Source organism: Tamandua tetradactyla, chromosome X (assembly GCF_023851605.1).
Source record: "Tamandua tetradactyla isolate mTamTet1 chromosome X, mTamTet1.pri, whole genome shotgun sequence".
NCBI lineage: Eukaryota > Metazoa > Chordata > Mammalia > Pilosa > Myrmecophagidae > Tamandua > Tamandua tetradactyla.
The window spans coordinates 99,503,201-99,521,529 of record NC_135353.1 but is presented as its reverse complement, the minus strand read 5'-3'; the positions used below and the strand labels follow the sequence as shown (position 1 = coordinate 99,521,529).

Below are 18,329 nucleotides of genomic sequence, written 5' to 3'. Positions count from 1 at the left end.
CCATAAACTAAAAAGGGATATCTATATAATGTGTAAGAATAACTTCCAGGATAACCTTTTGAGTCTGTTTGAAATCTCTCAGCCACTGACACTCTATTTTGTCTCATTTCTCTCTTCCCCCTTTTGATCAAGAAGGTTTTCTAAATCCGTTGGTGCCAAGTCCCAGCTCATCCCAGGATTTCTGTTCCACAATGCCAGGGAGGTTTACAACCCTGGGAGTAATGTTCCACATAGTGGGGAGTGGGACAGTGAGTTCACCTGCCAAGATAGCTTTGAGAGAAAGGCCACATCTGAGCAACAAAAGAGGCTCTCTGGGGGGTGACTCTTAGGCCTAATTTTAAATAGGCTTAGTCTGTCCTATGCGGGGATAAATTTCATATAAAAAAATACCAAGATTGCAGGCTCGGCCTAATGATTTGGTTGTCCCCATTGCTTGCGAAAATATCAGGAAGTCTCCAAATGGGGAAGTTGAAGTTTTACCCCTTTCTCCCCATTCCCCTAAGAAGACTTTGCAAATACTTCTTTATTCACTGTTCATATTACTCTGGGATTTATTGGGGCATCACACTAACCTGGACAAACCAACAAAATCCCATGCCTTATCCAAGGTTCCATATACTTATGGTGTTCAATTAAATTGACTATACAAGTTAAATTAGGAAAATATAAATTTTGCACCAGATAAACATTTCTCCATTTTGTCTCACACAGAGTATGAAGTTTTAAAATATGAATGACCATCTATTTTCAACACCCTGCAATACTCATACAAAAACCAGAAGGAAAGATAGACAATAAAGACTGAGATGATATAATTTAGAAATGTCTAGAGTGTATAAGGATAATGACTAAATGTGCAAATTAAAAAATGCTTTTGCATGAGGAAGAGTAGGGAATTGTCCCCATTCATCTGACTATTTACTTTGTCTGTCAGACATGCCTTAATTCCACCCTTGCCTGGAGCAGTGCTGAAGTGTGAGAGTGCTCACAGTTCTATCAAATGAGCCCTTAAGAAGTAAAAAAAAAAAAAAGCCTTTTCAGAGCCAAACCCCAGCTCCCCAGGTTTATCATCAAGAACTGGAATTGGTATGTGGCTCTGTGTTTCCCCAGGCTCTATATGACTCCTTTTCTTGGGGTGCCATCCTTTTCCAGTGTTTTTTGCTGTTCAACTCAAAGAGTCTTTTGTTCCCACCATCCCTGCCCACTCTCTGCCAAGGTGTAAATTTCGGGTTCCTTTAGTGCTTATACTCCAGATTTACCTGGGCTCAGGGCCTGTTTTAAGCAGTCTGAATTTGTTAATTAATTCCACAATTGGATTTTGGTTGAGCTACTGTCTTGCTTCTAGTAAAGTCTGTTTCCTTTCCACTCAGGGAACCAGTATGCTGTGCCTGTGGGGGAAGGGTGCCTGCCTCTGCAACTTTTGAGACTTACAGTTCTGTGTGGTATCTCAGCTGTTCCACCTGGTCCACGCTGGTGTACAATGTGTGTCCGGTCACTGATGTCCCCCCAGCAGTTGTTCTGTACAGTTCCTGGCTATTTACTAGGTGGTTTGGAGGATGAACTAAATTCCACATCTCACTATGCTACCATCTTGCCCTGCCTCTCCCCCCTGATTTCTTAAATAGAGCCACTTATTCTGTTCTGAACTGCTATTCTGGGCCTACTTCCATGCAGATTTGCCTAGTTTTGGGAGTTCACAGCAAAGACAAAACTAAGCTTAAAGACATTCTAGCACCCCATCAATTTCTCATTCAGCTTCCATATATCTTAACATTTTTAACCATTATAAAAAGCTGAAGTAGGCTCTAATTTTATTTTGTTTTGACAGGATCTGGCCTATATGGATGTTTACAGAAAACTTATGTCATCAGAATTGGTTTATTAAACTGAAATATATATTTTTTCAAGATCTTGCTTCAAAAGTCTTTTTTTAAAAAGGTTTCTGTAGTCTGGGGTTTCTCAACCTTGGCACTGCTGACATATTGGGCTAGATAATCCTTTGTTGTGGGGGACTGTCCTGTGCATTATAGTATGTTCAGTAACATCCACCAATCATGCTAATCAAAAATGTCTTCGGACATTGCCAAACATTCCCGGGGGACAAAATCACCCTTAGTTGAGAACTCCTGCTGTGGACTAGAAAATATAACATGATAAATAGGTAATGGTGCCCACGAGTAGAATATCACTAAATATTTATTATTTAAGTTTAACATTTCTATATTGCTTTAACATTTTATAATTAATAGTAACTACATAAATGTTGTGAACTAATTAGCAAATTACTTAAGGCTCTGATTAGACACTATTTATATAGTTTGACTATAAACACTACAAACATTCTAAGTATAGATCTATGTTTAACAAGTCTCCTGTTTGATATTAGTGTTTGTTTTAAAAACCAACTTTAGCATGTGTTCTATCACTGTGGATTTCACAATAAAATAATCCATCACCTTTTCAAACCATGAATCAGTTGCTAAAGAAGGCTGTCTATAATATGTGCACTTTAACATTGGAAACAATGGTGGGGAAAAAAATCTAACGTAAAAACCCAAAGTAATTTTTATGCTATTTTTGTTCTTCTCCTCTTCTTTCTTTTTCTTTTCTCTTGTAAATTCCTCAGGTCAATCGTTACATTCAAATTCTTACATACCCACATAATCATGGAATTAAAGTGCTGTGGAGTTGAAAATACTATAGCTATGAACGTCCCTCTTTAAGATACTGGTGTTTTGAAAAGCTCCACTTCATTGCCGCTGCTTCATTGATACATTCAGCACAATAGACTAAAATTACTAGGCGTAGAAAATGTCCAATCTGTGCTTTATAAGTTAAGAATGAGAAACAAGTGAGCAATATGCAGAGGACATGGAAGGGGGCAAGTCCTATCAGCCATGGTTCATTCCAATCTGTCTGCAACTGCCACCAAAGCCTGCCACCCCACCTCTCTGGGAATCCCCACATTCCAAGCCTTCGTTCTTTCCTTCCGAGATCTCCACTGCCTGCTTGTTCATTTGTCTTTCAAGTTTTGGGGCAATATTCTCCCCACAGCCTCTCCACCCTGATAGCATTTCAGAATTGGCAAATAAAGGAAAGCCCCTTGCATCAGTCCTTTAAGAAAAACCTAGTCAGGTCAAAACAGAAAATATCTTAAGTCCAGTCTGATCCCTCCAAAACCAGGCAGCTAACATAGGAATGCAGGCTGTTGTTTCGGAGACTGCCACTTCTAGAAAGGGGTTAGTTAGGAAAGTGAAAACACCGGAAAGATCTCCTACCGTGTTTCAATGGCCTTTTTCTCTGGTTAAGTGTTCACTTGGTTGCTGTAAACCTTTGGCTATCTTTCAGAGTTGTGATAAGGTTGATTATGACAGGGGTTTTGCCAAGATTTTTGCTGTATCTGCCATCATTTCATCATTTTAATTTTAGAACCAGCTTATCAATTTATACAAAGAAGAAAGCTGGGATTCTGATAGAGATTTCATTGAACCTATAGATAAGTTTGGGGAGTACTGTCATGTAAACAATAATTAAGTCTTCTGATTCATGAGAACTGGATGTCTTTCCATTTACTTAGATCTTTAATTTCTTTCAAACAATGGTTTCTGGTGTTCAGAGTAAAAGTTTAGTACTTTTTTTGTTAAATTTATTCCTAAATATTTACTCTTCTTAATGTTATTATAAATGTTTTTCTTAATTTAATTTTTGGGTTGTTCATTGCTACTATATAGAAACATATTGATTTTTGTATATTGAACTTGTATCCTGTGACCTTGCTGGACTAGTTTATTAGTTCTAGTATTTTTTGTGGATTCCTTGAAATTTTCTGTAATACAAGATCATGTCATCTACAAATAAAGATGGTTTTACTTCTTCCTTTACAATCTTGATGTCTTTTATTTCTTTTTCTTGCTTAATTGCCCTGCCTAGAATGCCCAATGCAATGTTGAATTGAAGTGGTGAGAGCAAATATCCTTGTCTTGAACCTGGTATTAGATTAAAACCTTTCAATCTTCACCATTAAGTATGATCCTAGTTGTGTGCTTTTCGTAGATGATCTTTTTCAGGTTGTGGAGGTTCCCTTCTAATCCTAGTTTAAGTGTTTTCATCATGAAAAAGGTTGGATTTTGTCAAATCCTTTTTGTGTGCCTACTGAAGTTTGCATATCATATCATGCAAAAAAGTAGAGTCCCCATATACTCCCACTATGATTAATACTTTGTATTAGTGAGTACCTTTCTTACAATGGATGAAAAGATATTATTATAATGGTACTATTAACTATAGTCCATAGTTTACATTAGGGTTCACTCTTTGTGTTGTACAGTCCTATGGTTTTTAGTTTTTTTCATTCTAACAACACATATACAAACTAAAATTTCCCTTTAGCCACATTAAAAGTTTGTCCTTTATTTTATTGATAAGATATATTATATAAATTTATTTACATAAATGTATTATATTATAATTATTTTATTGGTAAGACATGATATTATATATAGTGTGTCTTATCAATAAAATACAATATATTTTTATCGATATATATATTCAGATATTAAAGCAACCTGGCCATTCCTGGGGTAAATCTCACTTGGTCATGATATATAATCCTTTTTATGTCTTCCTGTATCCTGTTTGCTAGTATTTTTTGAGGATTTTTGCATCTATATTTATAAGGGATACTGATATGTAGTTTTCTTATCTTGTGATATTCTTGTCTATCCTTGTCAGTATTTGTGGTCGCACAGAATGAGACAGGAAGTGTTTGTTCCTCTTGTGTTATCTAAGAGAATCTTTGAAGGATTTGTGTTAATTTATCTTTATCTGTGTTGCAGAATTTAACAGTGAAACGATCTGGGTCTGGATTTTTCTTTATGAAAAGTTTAAAAATTACTAATTAATTCTCTTCATTTGTTATAGATATATTGAGATTTTCTATTTCTTCCTCAGCCACTTTTGGTAGTTGTCCTCTCTAAGAATTTGCCTATTTCTCCTAAGTTATGAAATTTGTTGCCATACAGTTATTCATAGTATTCTCTTATATTCCTTAGTAGTGATGAGTCCTCTCTCTTTTTTTCTCTTGGTCATTCTGGCTAAAGGTTCATCAATTTTATTGATTTTCTTCAAAGAACGAGCTTTTGGTTTGGTGATTTTCTCTATCATTTTTCTATTCTCTATTTTTTTTTCTTCTACTTCCTTTGGGTTTAGTTTGCTTTTCGTCTTCTAGTTTCTTAAGCCTTTTTTTACTTTTTGTTTTCTATATAGCTCATGTTTTATTTGTTCTTCTTGTACTGCCTTCTTTAGCATTAAAGAAATATCTCCTAATGTAAAATTTTACTATTTTAAAATACATTTTCAATTGCAGAAGTTGTAAGTTTAGAGAAAAATCATGCAAAAAAATAGAGTCCCCATATACTCCCACTATGATTAATACTTTGTATTAGTGAGTACCTTTCTTACAATGGATGAAAAGATATTATTATAATGGTACTATTAACTATAGTCCGTAGTTTACATTAGGATTCACTCTTTGTGTTGTACAGTCCTATGGTTTTTAATTTTTTTCATTCTAACAACACATATACAAACTAAAATTTCCCTTTAACCACATTAAAATATATAATTCTGTGCTGCTAATTACATTTACAGTGTTGTGCTACCATCACCATCATAGATTAACAAAACTTCCATCGACCCAAACAGAAAATCTGCACCAATTAAGCATTAACTACCTATTCCCTACCTCCAAACCATTCTCTGGTAACCTGTAATCAAGTTTCTGACTCTGAATTTGTTTATACTAATTATTTCATATTAGTGAGATCATACAATATTTATCCTTTTTTGTCTGACTCATTTCAATGAACATTATGTCTTCAAGATTCATCCACATTGTCTCATGAATCAGAACGTTGTTCTCTTTTCTTGGCTGAATATTATGAATAACATTGTATGTATATATGTATGTCTATACAACATTTTGTTGATCTATTCATTAGTCAATGTACACTTGGATTACTTCTGTCATTTGCTGGTTGTGAATAATGCCACTATGAACATTGGTGTGCCAATATCTGCCTGAGTCCCTGCTTTCAGTTCATTTGTACATATTCATAGAAGTGGGATTTCTAGGTCATGTGATACTTCTATACAAAACTTTCTGAGGAACCACCAAACTGTTTTTTACAGTGACTGACCCTTTTACATTCCCATCAACCATAAACAAATGTTCCTATTTCTCCACATCTCTTCTAGTACTTGTTATTTTCCATTTTTTTAATAGTAGCCCTTCTAGTGGGTGTGAAATGGTATATCATTGTGGTTTTTAATATTATTTTCTAATTTTTTCATTTTGAAATATTTATAAATTCATAAGAAGTTGCAATCATAGCGCAGAGAGGTCTCAGATACCTTCACCAAATTTTCCCTAATGGTTACATCTTTTATTTCTTTTTTGTGAAAAATAACATATATACAAAAAAAGCAGTGAATTTCAAAGTACAGCACAACCATTAGTTGTAGAACAGATTTCAGAGTTTGGTATGGGTTACAACTCCACAATTTTAGGTTTTTACTTCTAGCTGCTCTAAGTTACTGGAGACTAGAAGAAATATCAATATAAAGATTCAGCAATCATACTCATTAATCATTCAACAAACATACTTATATTATTGTGGTTTTGATTTGAATTTCCCTAATGGCTAATGATGTTGAGCATCTTTTCATGTGCTTTTCGGCCATTAATATATTGTCTTTGCAGAAATGTCTATTCAAGTCTTTTACCCATTTTTGATTGGGTTGTTGGTCTTTTTGTGGTGAGTGGTAGGATTTCTTTTTACATTCTGAATATTAAACTTTTATCAGATATGCAATTGCCAAATATTTTCTCCCATTCCATAGATTGTCTTTTTATTTACATGAAATTCCTTTCATGCACAAAAGCCTTAAATTTAGATGAATTCCCATTAAGCTGTTTCTTCTTTTGTTGTTCATGCTTGTGGTTAAAATCCAAGAAATCATGACGTCATATAGTGTCCTGAAGATGCTTCCCTAAATTTTATTCTAGAAGTTTTATAGTTTTGGTTCTATATTTAGATCTGTGATCCATTTTGAGTTAATTTTTTTTATTAATTAAAGAAAAAAAAGAAATTAACACAACATTTAGAAATCATTCCATTCTACATATGCAATCAGTAATTCTCAACATCATAACATAGATGCATGATCATCATTTCTTAGTACATTTGCATCGATTTATAAAAAGAACTAGCAAAACAACATAAAAAGATATAGAATGATAATATAGAGAAAAAATAAAAATAATAATAATAGTAAAAAAAAAGACACAAACAAACAAACAGACAAACAAAAAAAACCTATAGCTCAGATGCAGCTTCATTCAGTGTTTTAACATGATTACTTTACAATTAGGTATTATTGTGCTGTCCATTTTTGAGTTTTTGTATCTAGTCCTGTTGCACAGTCTGTATCCCTTCAGCTCCAATTACCCATTATCTTACCCTGTTTCTAAGTCCTGTTGGTCTCTGTTATCAATGACATATTCCAAATTTATTCTCGAATGTCGGTTCACATCAGTATTTGTCCTTTAGTTTTTGGCTAGACTCACTCAGCATAATGTTCTCTAGGTCCATCCACGTTATTACATGCTTCATAAGTTTATCCTGTCTTAAAGCTGCATAGTATTCCATCGTATGTATATACCACAGTTTGTTTAGCCACTTGTCTGTTGATGGACATTTTTGCTGTTTCCATCTCTTTGCAATTTTTTAATATGATATGAGGTAGGGGTACATTTTCCTTCTTTTGTATTCGATTGTCCAGTTTTTCCAGCACAATTTGTTGAAGAGAGCGTTCTTTCCCCATTGAATGGACTTGGCACCTTTGTGAACAATCAATTTCACATATATGAGAAGGTCTATTTTTAAACTCTCAATTCAATTCCATTGGTCTATATGCCTGTCCTTGATTCCAATACCATTCAGTTTTGATGATTATAGCTTGGTAATAAGTTTTAAAATTGGGAAATGTGAGTCCTGCAATTTCATTCTTTTTCAAGATGGTTTTGGCTATTTAGGGATCCTTATATTTCCATATAAATTAGAAAATGTTTTTATTGTGAAATATAACATATATACAAAAAAGCATTAAATTTCCAAGTACATTTTAACAAGTAGTTATAGAACAGATTTTAAAGTTTGGTATGGGTTACAGTTTCATGATTTTTCATTTTTTTTCTAACTACTCCAGGACACTGGAGACCAACAGAAATATCAACATAATGACTCAGGAATCATACTCATTTGTTAAATCCTATTTTCTCTGTTATACTCCTCCTTCTCTTTAAATAACATATATATATATATATACATAAAAGCAATAAATTTCAAGATACATCAGAACAATTAGTTGTAGAGCAGATTTCAGAGTTTGGTATGGGTTACAATACCACAATTTTAGGTTTTCATTTCTATCTGTTCTAAGGTACTGGAGGCTAAAAGAAATATCAGTGTATGGATTCAGCACTCATACTCATTTGTTAGACCCAACCTTCTCTTTATAACTCCACCATCACTTTGCTATTTCTCACACTCTTTAGGAGTGTTTGGGATATGCTCATTCTAACTTTTTCATGTTGGAAGGGGCTGTCATAATAAGGGGTAAGGGGATGAAAGTAGTTGATGTTCTAGAAGGGCTCTCCCCTCTGCATTTCAGGACTTATCTGGTCCAGGGATCTGGAGGTTGTAGGTTTTGGAGAGTTACCCTAGTGCATGGAACCTCTGTAGAATATTATATAATGCCTTAGGTATTCTTTATGATTGACAGGAATGATTTTGGTAGGGGGTTGGCAAGTTATGATAGGTAGCAATGTCTAACTGAAGCATGCATAACAGTGACCTCCTCTGTAGCTTCTCAACTGTATTTGAACTCTATCAGCCACTGATACTTTGTTAGTTACACTTCTTTTCTCCCTTTTGGTCAGGATGGAATTGTTGATCTCATGGTGCTAGGGCTGGACTCATCCCTGGGAGTCATTTCCCACGCTATCAGGGTGTGGGATGTCATGTCCTATGTAGTGGGGAAGTCAATTATTTCACTTACAGAGTTGGGCTTAGAGAGAGTGAAACCACATCTGAGCAACAAAAGAGGTCACCCAGAAGCAACTCTTAGGTATACTGATGGGTAGGCTAAACTTCTCCCCTACCTACATAAGCATCACTAGAGTAAATCTCAAGATCAACAGCTTGGCCTATTGATTTGGCTGTCCTTAATGTTTGACACAGTATCAGGGGATTCTCTGATGGTAAAATTCAATAGTCCTATAATTTTTCTCCCATCTCTCAAGGGTCTTTGCCAATACTTTTTGATTATCTGCTTAATATACTCTGGGATGTATCTAGGCATTAAACTATATAGGATTAAAGGCTCTCATTCTTATTCTGGGCTCCCTGTGTTCGGATTGCTTAAATGATCTATCTAGCATGGTTGAGTTAAATTATGTGCTACAGAAACCCTGGGTTCTGGATATAGTAAAACTTTCTTTCTTTGTCTCAACGAATAGGTGAAGTTCTAAAATACATGCAATGTCTTCCTTACCCCTGTATTCTGAATTATCTTAATCCTGACCTGATCAGCTTCATTCTTATCTCTAAATACCAGGTTATACATATATAAAACAGCCCCTCACAATCCAGAAGTAACAATTACTACTCTGGACTAAATATAACTGCTATAAGAGCCTACAATCTAGGCCCCAGTTTTCTTATGTTTTCTTAATGAGATGATACAATATTTTCTCTTTTGTTTTTGGCTTATGTTGCCTCACCAAATGTCCCACAGGTTCACTCACATCGTTGCATGCCTCACAACTTCGTTCATTTTGCAGCAACACCGTGTTCAATCACATGCTTACACTATCCTTCACCAATCTGCTTCTCAGTCAGTTGTTTGTGTCTGGTGTATTTTTTATTTGGTTTGCAGCAGCTTTAATCTCTGTTATATGTGCTTTTTTTCTAGTTGTTCTTTCAGATTCCTCTTTATGCTCTTCTAGTGTCTTCTTGATCTCCTTTATGTCATTGGCCAACCCACCGATTTTTTTAGTAGAGTTATATGAACATCTTTGATTAGTTGTTCCAAAGTCTGTGTCTCCCCTGGTGTTTTAATTTGGTCATTTTTAGGCTGGACTATAGCTGTCTGCATCTTCATATGCTTAGTCTTCTGTTGCCTTCCTGGCATGTAAATATCTTGATAGGGTTACTTTGAAAGTTCATTTTCTTTGGTTGTCTAAAGCTTTGTATTTTCAGGATGGATGTGGAACAGGATGCCAAGCACTGGGCGTCACATAACAGTGCAGTGGTGGGTATAGACATGAGTCTTGGATGCTAGGCTTGTGTCTGTGAGCATGGGGTGTGGAGTGTATGTTTAAAGAGGTGCTATGTGGCGGCTGTGGAAGCGGGATGTGGCTCAGGCAGGCCTTGGAGTGCAGAAGCAGAGTGTGGTGTCAAGGATACAAAAGTAGGGCATGGTGGGAGGCAGATGGGGCCGGCTGTATGGATACATGGAGGCTGGTACACAGGCAGGGTGTGGGTGGGTGCGTGGAGCATGTGGATGGTGGGTATCAGGGTGTGCGGTACAGGCAGAGAGGTTGGGGCACTGGGACTGCAGGTTGCAGGTGTGTTCTCGCACAGTCGTAGGAGTCCAAGGGGGCTGGGAGGTGGATTTGCGAGTGTGTAGGTAGGGACGGGGCACAAGTTGCAGCAGTTGGGGGATGTGGGGCAGGGGCAGGTGATGTCAGGTGGGTGGTGCCTTGGTGCAGGTGCTCAGGTATGGGGGTTTGGGACAGGGGTGCATGTGTATGCAAGTTGGGGTCTATGTAGCACAGATGCATAGGTGAGCACTTGCTAAGTGTGGGAGCAAGGCGCTTGTGCCAAGGAATGGAGCAAGAGTGTGCACGTGTGTGGGGTGGGAGGGTGGGATGCAGGGGTCAAGAGGTCGGTGAACGGCTGAGTGTGTGTCCAGCAGGGAGGATGTAGGATGTGGCTTTATGAGTGCGCAGGTCTGTGGGGCGAGGCCCTGGTGTGTTGCATGGGGCGGGGCCCCAAGGGGGGCTTTTGCTGGGCGGGTCCCTGGTGTAGCCCTTGCACAGAGCTTATGGGCAGCAGAACGGGGTTGTATTTGTGTGGACTGGGGAAAGGTATGCATGTCAGCACTTACCCAGAACTGGGGAGATGTGGCAGGGGTGCACACATACACTAATCTGGGAGGGCAGCAGGCTGATCTGTGCATGCGTAGAGCTCAGGAGGGGCGGGGCTGTGTTGTGTGACTGTCTGAGCTGGGGTGGGTATGGTTGGGGGTGAAGGTGAGTGCTTGCAGCCGGGATGCACAGGGACCGCCTGCAGGGAGCAGGTAAGGGGAGGTGGGGGTCAAGGGGCTGGGTGCCAGTCCATGAGTCTCAGGAGGAGTGGGCCGAGACTGTGAGCTTGCGTGCATGAAGTGGGTCAGGCGTGTGCACATGTGTGGGGCAAGGATGTGTGATTTGATCGGGGTGGGGGTGTTTGGAGCACAGTGAGGTGGGCTCAGGTGCATGATGTGAGGGGGCAGTTGCGGGTTTTGGGGCTTCGTGTGAGGGTAGTGGGTTCATGAAAGGCAGTTTGGCTTACTTCCTTGTCCCCATCTTTCTGTCCATGCACTCCTGAAGACACCAGGCTTTCATTTGGAAAGGGACACGTTAGGTTGTTTGCACTAACTGGATGGTCTCTGGTTCTCTGCATCTCAATTCTTCAACTTTTGCAACTAGGGCTTACTTTTGTGGTGTAGAATACCCTCCCAGGTCACTTACACCATGGATTCGCTGCCTTAGTTGCCTTCCCCACTTCTCCAGCTGTTCCCTGGAGCAGAGGTGAACTTGACCTATCCTATTCCACCATCTTCCCAGAACTTAACCCCATTTTTTTTAACCTGTTAAAAACGATATCTTTTACGTTTTATATCCCATAGCATAGATTTATAATTTCTTTTTATGTATTTTCATTTTAGAACCTGGTAAGATGTATAAAGTGGCATTATATACCAAAACATATAGTGCAATACTACAGTCATTTATATTTACCTACATAGTTAGCTTTACCAAAGGTCTTTGTTTCTTTATGCCACTTCAGCACATTGTGTAGTAATCTTTCTTTTCAGCCTAAAGTATTCCCTTTAGCATTGCTTGTAGAGCTGTCCAGGTGGTGATGGTGTCCCTCAGCTTGTGTTTATCTAGAATGTCTTAATCTCTCCCTCATTTACTGAAACACAGTCTAGCTGATATAAAATTCTTGGGTTGCTACTGTTTTTTTTTCAGCACCTTAAATATTTCATCCCACTGTTTTCTTGTCTCCATAGTTTCTGATGTGAAATATGTATTTAATCTTATTGGGACACCCCTGAACATAACATGATGCCTTTCTCTTGTAATTTTCAGAACTTTCTTCTTGTCCTTTGTATTCTGCAGTGTCTCACAAGTCTTTTAGTCTCTGTTTGTTTTTTAAATTCTTTCTTCTTTTTGCTTCTGTGCCTGAATCATTTCAATTGTCTTGGAGTTCACTAATTATTTTTTCTGCCATATCCAATCTGCCTTTGCAACCCTCCAGGGTATTTTCCTTTGCACCCATTTTTGTCATCAATTCCAGTATTTCTGTTTAAAAATGTTTATTTTTTATTTTTGAGATTCTCATATTGTTCATTCATTGTTTTCCTGGTGTCCTTTAGTTCTGTGTGTTTTCCTTTATCTCTTTGAGTGTACTGAGGATTGCTTTTTAAAAGTTTTTGTCTGGGGCAGGCCGCAGTGGCTCACCTGCCATGCCAGAACCTGGGTTTGATTCTGGGTGCCTGACCATGCAAAAAAAGAAAAACAGATTTTGTCTGATATGGCCAAAGCCTGGTTATCTTCATTGGCAGTATCAGGATATTTATCCAGCTCCTTTGAATGAGCCATCATTTCCTTTGTTTGTTTTCTTGTATTCTTTTGTTGCTCACCGTACATTTTAATATTTTAAAGTGTTAACTCTAGGATTTAGTCCCAGAGCTGTCTGTTCCTTAAGCTTATATACAACTAGTGAAAGGACTCAGATTTCTTTGCATCCCAGGAGCTAACAAACCCAAACAAATCTTGCTTGCTGTGGCAGCACATATACTAAAATTGGAATGATGCAAAGAATATTAGAATGGCCCCTGTGCAAGGATGACATGCAAATTCGTGAAGTGGTTTATATTAAAAAAAAAACCAATGCAAAAAATTTCTTAGACAGACTTTGCAAATTGGCTTGCTTTGGCTGGTGGTCTCCTTCAGATCTTAGCCCTTTTCTCAAGAAGGTCATCCTGGAGTTATGTTTTTAACATGGTGATATGTAAGACATCCCCTGGAAATGTCTCCCTCAGAATCAATTAATAATAGACGATGGAGACTGGAGAAGGACTAAGAAAGAAAGAAAGGAAGGAAGGAAGAGGGAGGGAGGGAGAAAGAAAGGAAGAAAGGAAGGAAGGAAAAAAGAATGGAAAGAAGGGAAAGAAAGGAATCACCAAATCAAGTAGGAGATTTATATCCTGGTACCTCCAATCTAGGCCCCCTCCCTGTTACACTGTACTGCATACAAAAGAGTCACACAGAGGCAGCATGGCTTGGGTCTCTAATGCCATGAATGAAAACCATTGAGCAGCTCACAGCAGGGACTTAGAAACTCACACATATTCAGGCACAGGGACCCAAGTCCACAGAGAACCAGGGAAGAAACCAAACAGCTGAGTGCCACATACAAAAGTGTCCCCAGCAGCAGAAATGTTGGGAAGAAATGTACACTCTCAATGCAGTCTGCACAAAACAAACAGAACAGATCAAGATTCTTGGAGAAGAAATAGAGGAAAGGAGGCTTTCTCCTGGATGTGAAACAATTGCACAAAGAATGGCAATCTCAAATATTGTACCTGAGTTGCTTTGAATCTGTTAGGTACCCCAGAAAAGACCATGTTCTTTTAATCCATTCTTGTGGAGGCACACCTGTTGTAGGTGGGACCTTTTGATTAGGTTGTTTCCATGGAGATGCGACCCACCCAATTCAAGACGGGTCATAATCCTTTACTGGAGTACTTTAAAAGAGCTCATGGAGAGAGAGAGCTTAGACAGAAATGCCCCAGGAGAAATAAGCAAGACCCACAGAAGCCCAGAGCCATTTTGGAGAGAAGAACCAGCGGACATCATCATGTGCCTTCCCATCTCTTTCCTCAGAGATGGTATCTTCTTCTTGATGCCTTAATTGGGAATTTTTATGGCCTTAGAACTATAAATTTGCAACTAATAAATTCCCTTTGAAAAAGCCAACCTATTTCTGGTATTTTACATTCCAACAGCTTTGACAAACTGAAACAGTAGCACACATACAGGGAAAGAATCATGTGAAGATAAGCTGAGAAAATCTGAACAGTTAAACACAGGCTACTCTAAAGATCCAGAATATGTTAGACCAAGCATCAAAGAAGAGAATAAATAATAATAAAAAAGCTAATAAATAATAAGACCTTAGGCAAGAATGATAAACTGATCTTCAGAATTAGCACATCAAAATAATCAGATGCCATGACATCAGCAAAAGGTTACAAGCCATACTAAGAAACAAGAAGAGGGCAGGCCACGGTGGCTCAGCAGGCAAGAATGATTGCCTGCCATGCCAGAGGACCCGGGTTCGATTCCCGGGGGGGGTGCATGGGTGGTTCAGTGGTAGATTTTCACCTTCCATGCAGGAGACTTGGGTTCAATTTTCGGACCATGCACCCCTCCTCCCCAAAAAAACACTCAATGCATACAGCACAGCATGTCCAAGAAGTGCAATGTACTCCAAACAGAATAAATCCTAATATATCTACTCTGAGACACAAACTAATCAGACTGTCAAATGCCAAAGAGAAAAGGGATTCATTACATACAGGGATTTTTAAAAATATTTTTATTGAGAAATCTTCACAAGTATACATTCCATACATGGTGTGCAATCACTGGCTCACAATATCATCACATAGTTGTGAATCCAAGACCATGATCATAGTTACATTGTAAACGTTATATCTTTATACAATCATGTTCAAGAATCAAGGCTACTGGAACGCTGAAGTGTTTCAGGCACTTTCCTCTACCCACTCCAATACACCATAAACTAAAAAAAAGTAATATTTACATAATGCATAAGAATAACCTCCAGGATAACCTCTCTACTTTGTTTGAAGTCTCTCAGCCACTGAAACTTTATTTTGTCTCATTTCTCTCTTCCCCACTAGACTTTCTCAATCCCCTGATGCCGGGCCTTGACACATCTCAGGATTTCTATCCCACAGTGTCAGGGAGATTTATACCCTTGGAAGTCATGTGCCACATAGGAAGGAGGGCAGTGCCAAGTTGCTTAGAGAGAGAGGCCACATCTGAGTAACAAAAGAGGTTTTCTGGGGGTGACTTTTGGGCCTAATTTTAAATTGGCTTAGCCTATCCTTTGCAAGAATAAGTTTCATAGGGGCAAACCCCAAGATCAAAGGCTCAACCTATTGGTTTGGTTGTCTCTACTGCTTGTGAGAATATCAGGAATTCTCCAAATGCGGATGTTGAATATTTTCTCCTTTCTCCCCATTCCCCTAAGGGGACTTTGCAAATACTTCTTTATTCACTGCCCAAATTACTCTGGGATTTATTGGGGCATCACACTAACCTGCCAAATCAACAAAATCTCATGCCCTATTCAAGATTCCATGTACTTATGGTGTTCAACTAAACTGACCATACAGGTTAAATTAGGAAATGCACTACCCAAAATATAAATTTTGTACCCAATAAACATCTCTCTCCTTAGTCTCACACAGAAGTTGAAGTTTTAAAATATGGACGATATCATCCTTTGCCCTGTATTCTGATATACCTTAGTCCTATCCAGATCAGCTTCATTCATATCTCCGCTCGAAGTCTGATCACTTTTTCCAACTTCTTTTTTTTTTTTTTTTTTTTACTTTTTCATTTTTTTAAAACAATTCCTGACATACAGGGGAGTCTTAATAAGACTAAGTGCTGATTTATCATCAGAAACCATGAAGATGAGAAAGAAATGGTATGATATATTTAAGATACTAAAATAGAAAAGCTGCCAGCCCCATCCTTTATCCAGCAATACTATCCTTCAAAAATAAAGGAGAAAAAGTGCACGGGTAGTTCAGTGGTAGAATGCTTGCCTTCCATGTGGGAGACCCGGGTTCAATTCCTAGACCATGCACACACACGCCCCCCAAAAAAACAAATGAGGGAGAATTTAAAATATTCACAAATAAACAGAAACTGAGAGAGTTTGTCAGCAAATGTCCTGCCCTATAAGAATTACTAAAGGGAGTTTTTCAGGTTCAAAGGAAAAGAGAGGAGAGAGTGGATTGGGGTAGTGTGAAGAAGTGAATCTCTTCAGTAAAGGCAACTCAAAGGGTAAATGCAAAATCCAGTAGTACTGTATCCTCAATATATAACTCTAATCTTTAATTCCTATAAGATGCAATTGAACAGAAAAAGGCATATTTTCCAATAATGGCCACACAAAAAATCGAAAGATAATTTGGGAGAAAACAACATAAAGAGGATAAATGGATGGATATGGGAGCAGAGAATGTGTATGCTGTTGAAGCTAAGTTGGGGTCTTTTCAAACTAGTACGTTATAGATGTAGTTTGTGTAATATAAATCCTAGGGAAACCACAAAGAAAGTATTTTTAAAATATACAGAAACAAGAAAGGAGTCAGTCAGATACATCACAAAAGATCAACTATACAGAAAAAGAGGTAGCAATAAGGGAAAAGAGAAAAAAAAAATGACATAAAAACCAAAGGACACTCCTGTTGAGTTGGCCGCCTCTTGTTCTATAGCTGCTTGTTGAAGTGTGCTTTGAAAATTACTGCTTTTTTACTTCTATGCTTTGTATATATGTTATATTTTCCAATAAGAATGCATTAAAATGTTATACCATAAAAAAATTACATACAAAAAAATCAAAGGACAAAATGGCTGAATTAAGTACTGCTTTTACAGTAATAACATTGACTGTTAATGAATTAATCCCCCACTCAAAAGACATATATAACAAAATAAGAAACAAATAAACAAACAAAATAAAATAAATAAATTTTAAAAAAGACATAAAGTAAGCAGGTGGTTCAGTCGTAGAATTCTCGCCTTCCATGCAGGAGACCCAGCTTTGATTCCCAGACCATGTACTTAAAAAAAAAAAAAGGCATAGATTGGCAGAATTGGTTTTGAAAAAGCACGATCCCACTATAAGTTGTTTACAAGAGACTCCCCTTGGATCTAAAGACCTAGATAGGTTGAAAGTGAAAGGACAGAAATAGATGATCCTTGCAAATAGTAACAAAAAAGAGCTGGAGTAGCTATTCTAATATCAGACAAAATAGTTGTGCTGCTTTGAAAGGATGTATGGACTCTAGAAAAGCATGTTTTAATCAAAATCCCATTTCATAAAGGTAGAATAATCTCTATTCAATACTGTATATTTGCAACTGTAATCAGATCATTTCCCTGGATGATGTGATTTAGTCAAGAGTGGTTGTTAAACTGGATTAAGTAACGACGTGTCTCCACCCATTTGAGTGTGTCTTCATAAGTTTCTGGAGTCCTATAAAAAGAGGAAACATTTTGGAGAAAGGAGTAGATGCAGAGAATGCTGCAGCACCATGAAGCAGAGTCCATGAGCCAGCGACCTTTGGAGATGAAGAAAGAAAATGCCTCCTGGGGAGCTTCGTGAAACCGGAAGCCAAGAGAAGAAGCTAGCAGATGATGCCCTGTTGGCCATGTGCCCTTCTAGATGAGAGAGAAACCCTGACCGTGTTCACCATGTGCCTTTCCAGATGAGAAACTGTGACTGTGTTCGCCATGTGCCTTCTCACTTGAGAGAGAAACGCTGAACTTCATCAGCCTTCTTGAACCAAGGTATCTTTCCCTGAATGCCTTAGATCAAACATTTCTATAGACTTGTTTAATTGGGACATTTTCTCAGCCTTAGAACTGTAAACTAGCAACTTATTAATTTCCCCTTTTTAAAACTCATTCCATTTCTGGTATATTGCATTCCGGCAGCTAGCAACTAGAACAATAGTCTTTAAGTAAAAAACTATTTCAAGAGACAAAGAAGACACTATATGTTAATAAAAGGGTCTCTCCACCAAGAAGAAATAGCAATCATAAATATTTATGCACTAATCACAATGCTCCAAAATATATTAGGTAAACACTGGCACAACTGAAG

The 18,329-nt window shown here is 37.8% G+C and overlaps 1 non-coding gene and 1 pseudogene across 1 annotated transcript; one reads left to right on the top strand and one right to left on the bottom strand.

Moving 5' to 3' along the window:
• Positions 1-2,566: 2,566 nt before the first annotated feature.
• Positions 2,567-2,967, bottom strand: LOC143671961 (transmembrane protein 18 pseudogene; annotated as a pseudogene).
• Positions 2,968-13,172: 10,205 nt separating this feature from the next.
• Positions 13,173-13,275, top strand: LOC143672308 (U6 spliceosomal RNA). Its single transcript, XR_013169773.1, has one exon. It is a non-coding gene; the product is annotated as a U6 spliceosomal RNA (small nuclear RNA).
• The last annotated feature ends 5,054 nt before the right edge of the window (positions 13,276-18,329 follow it).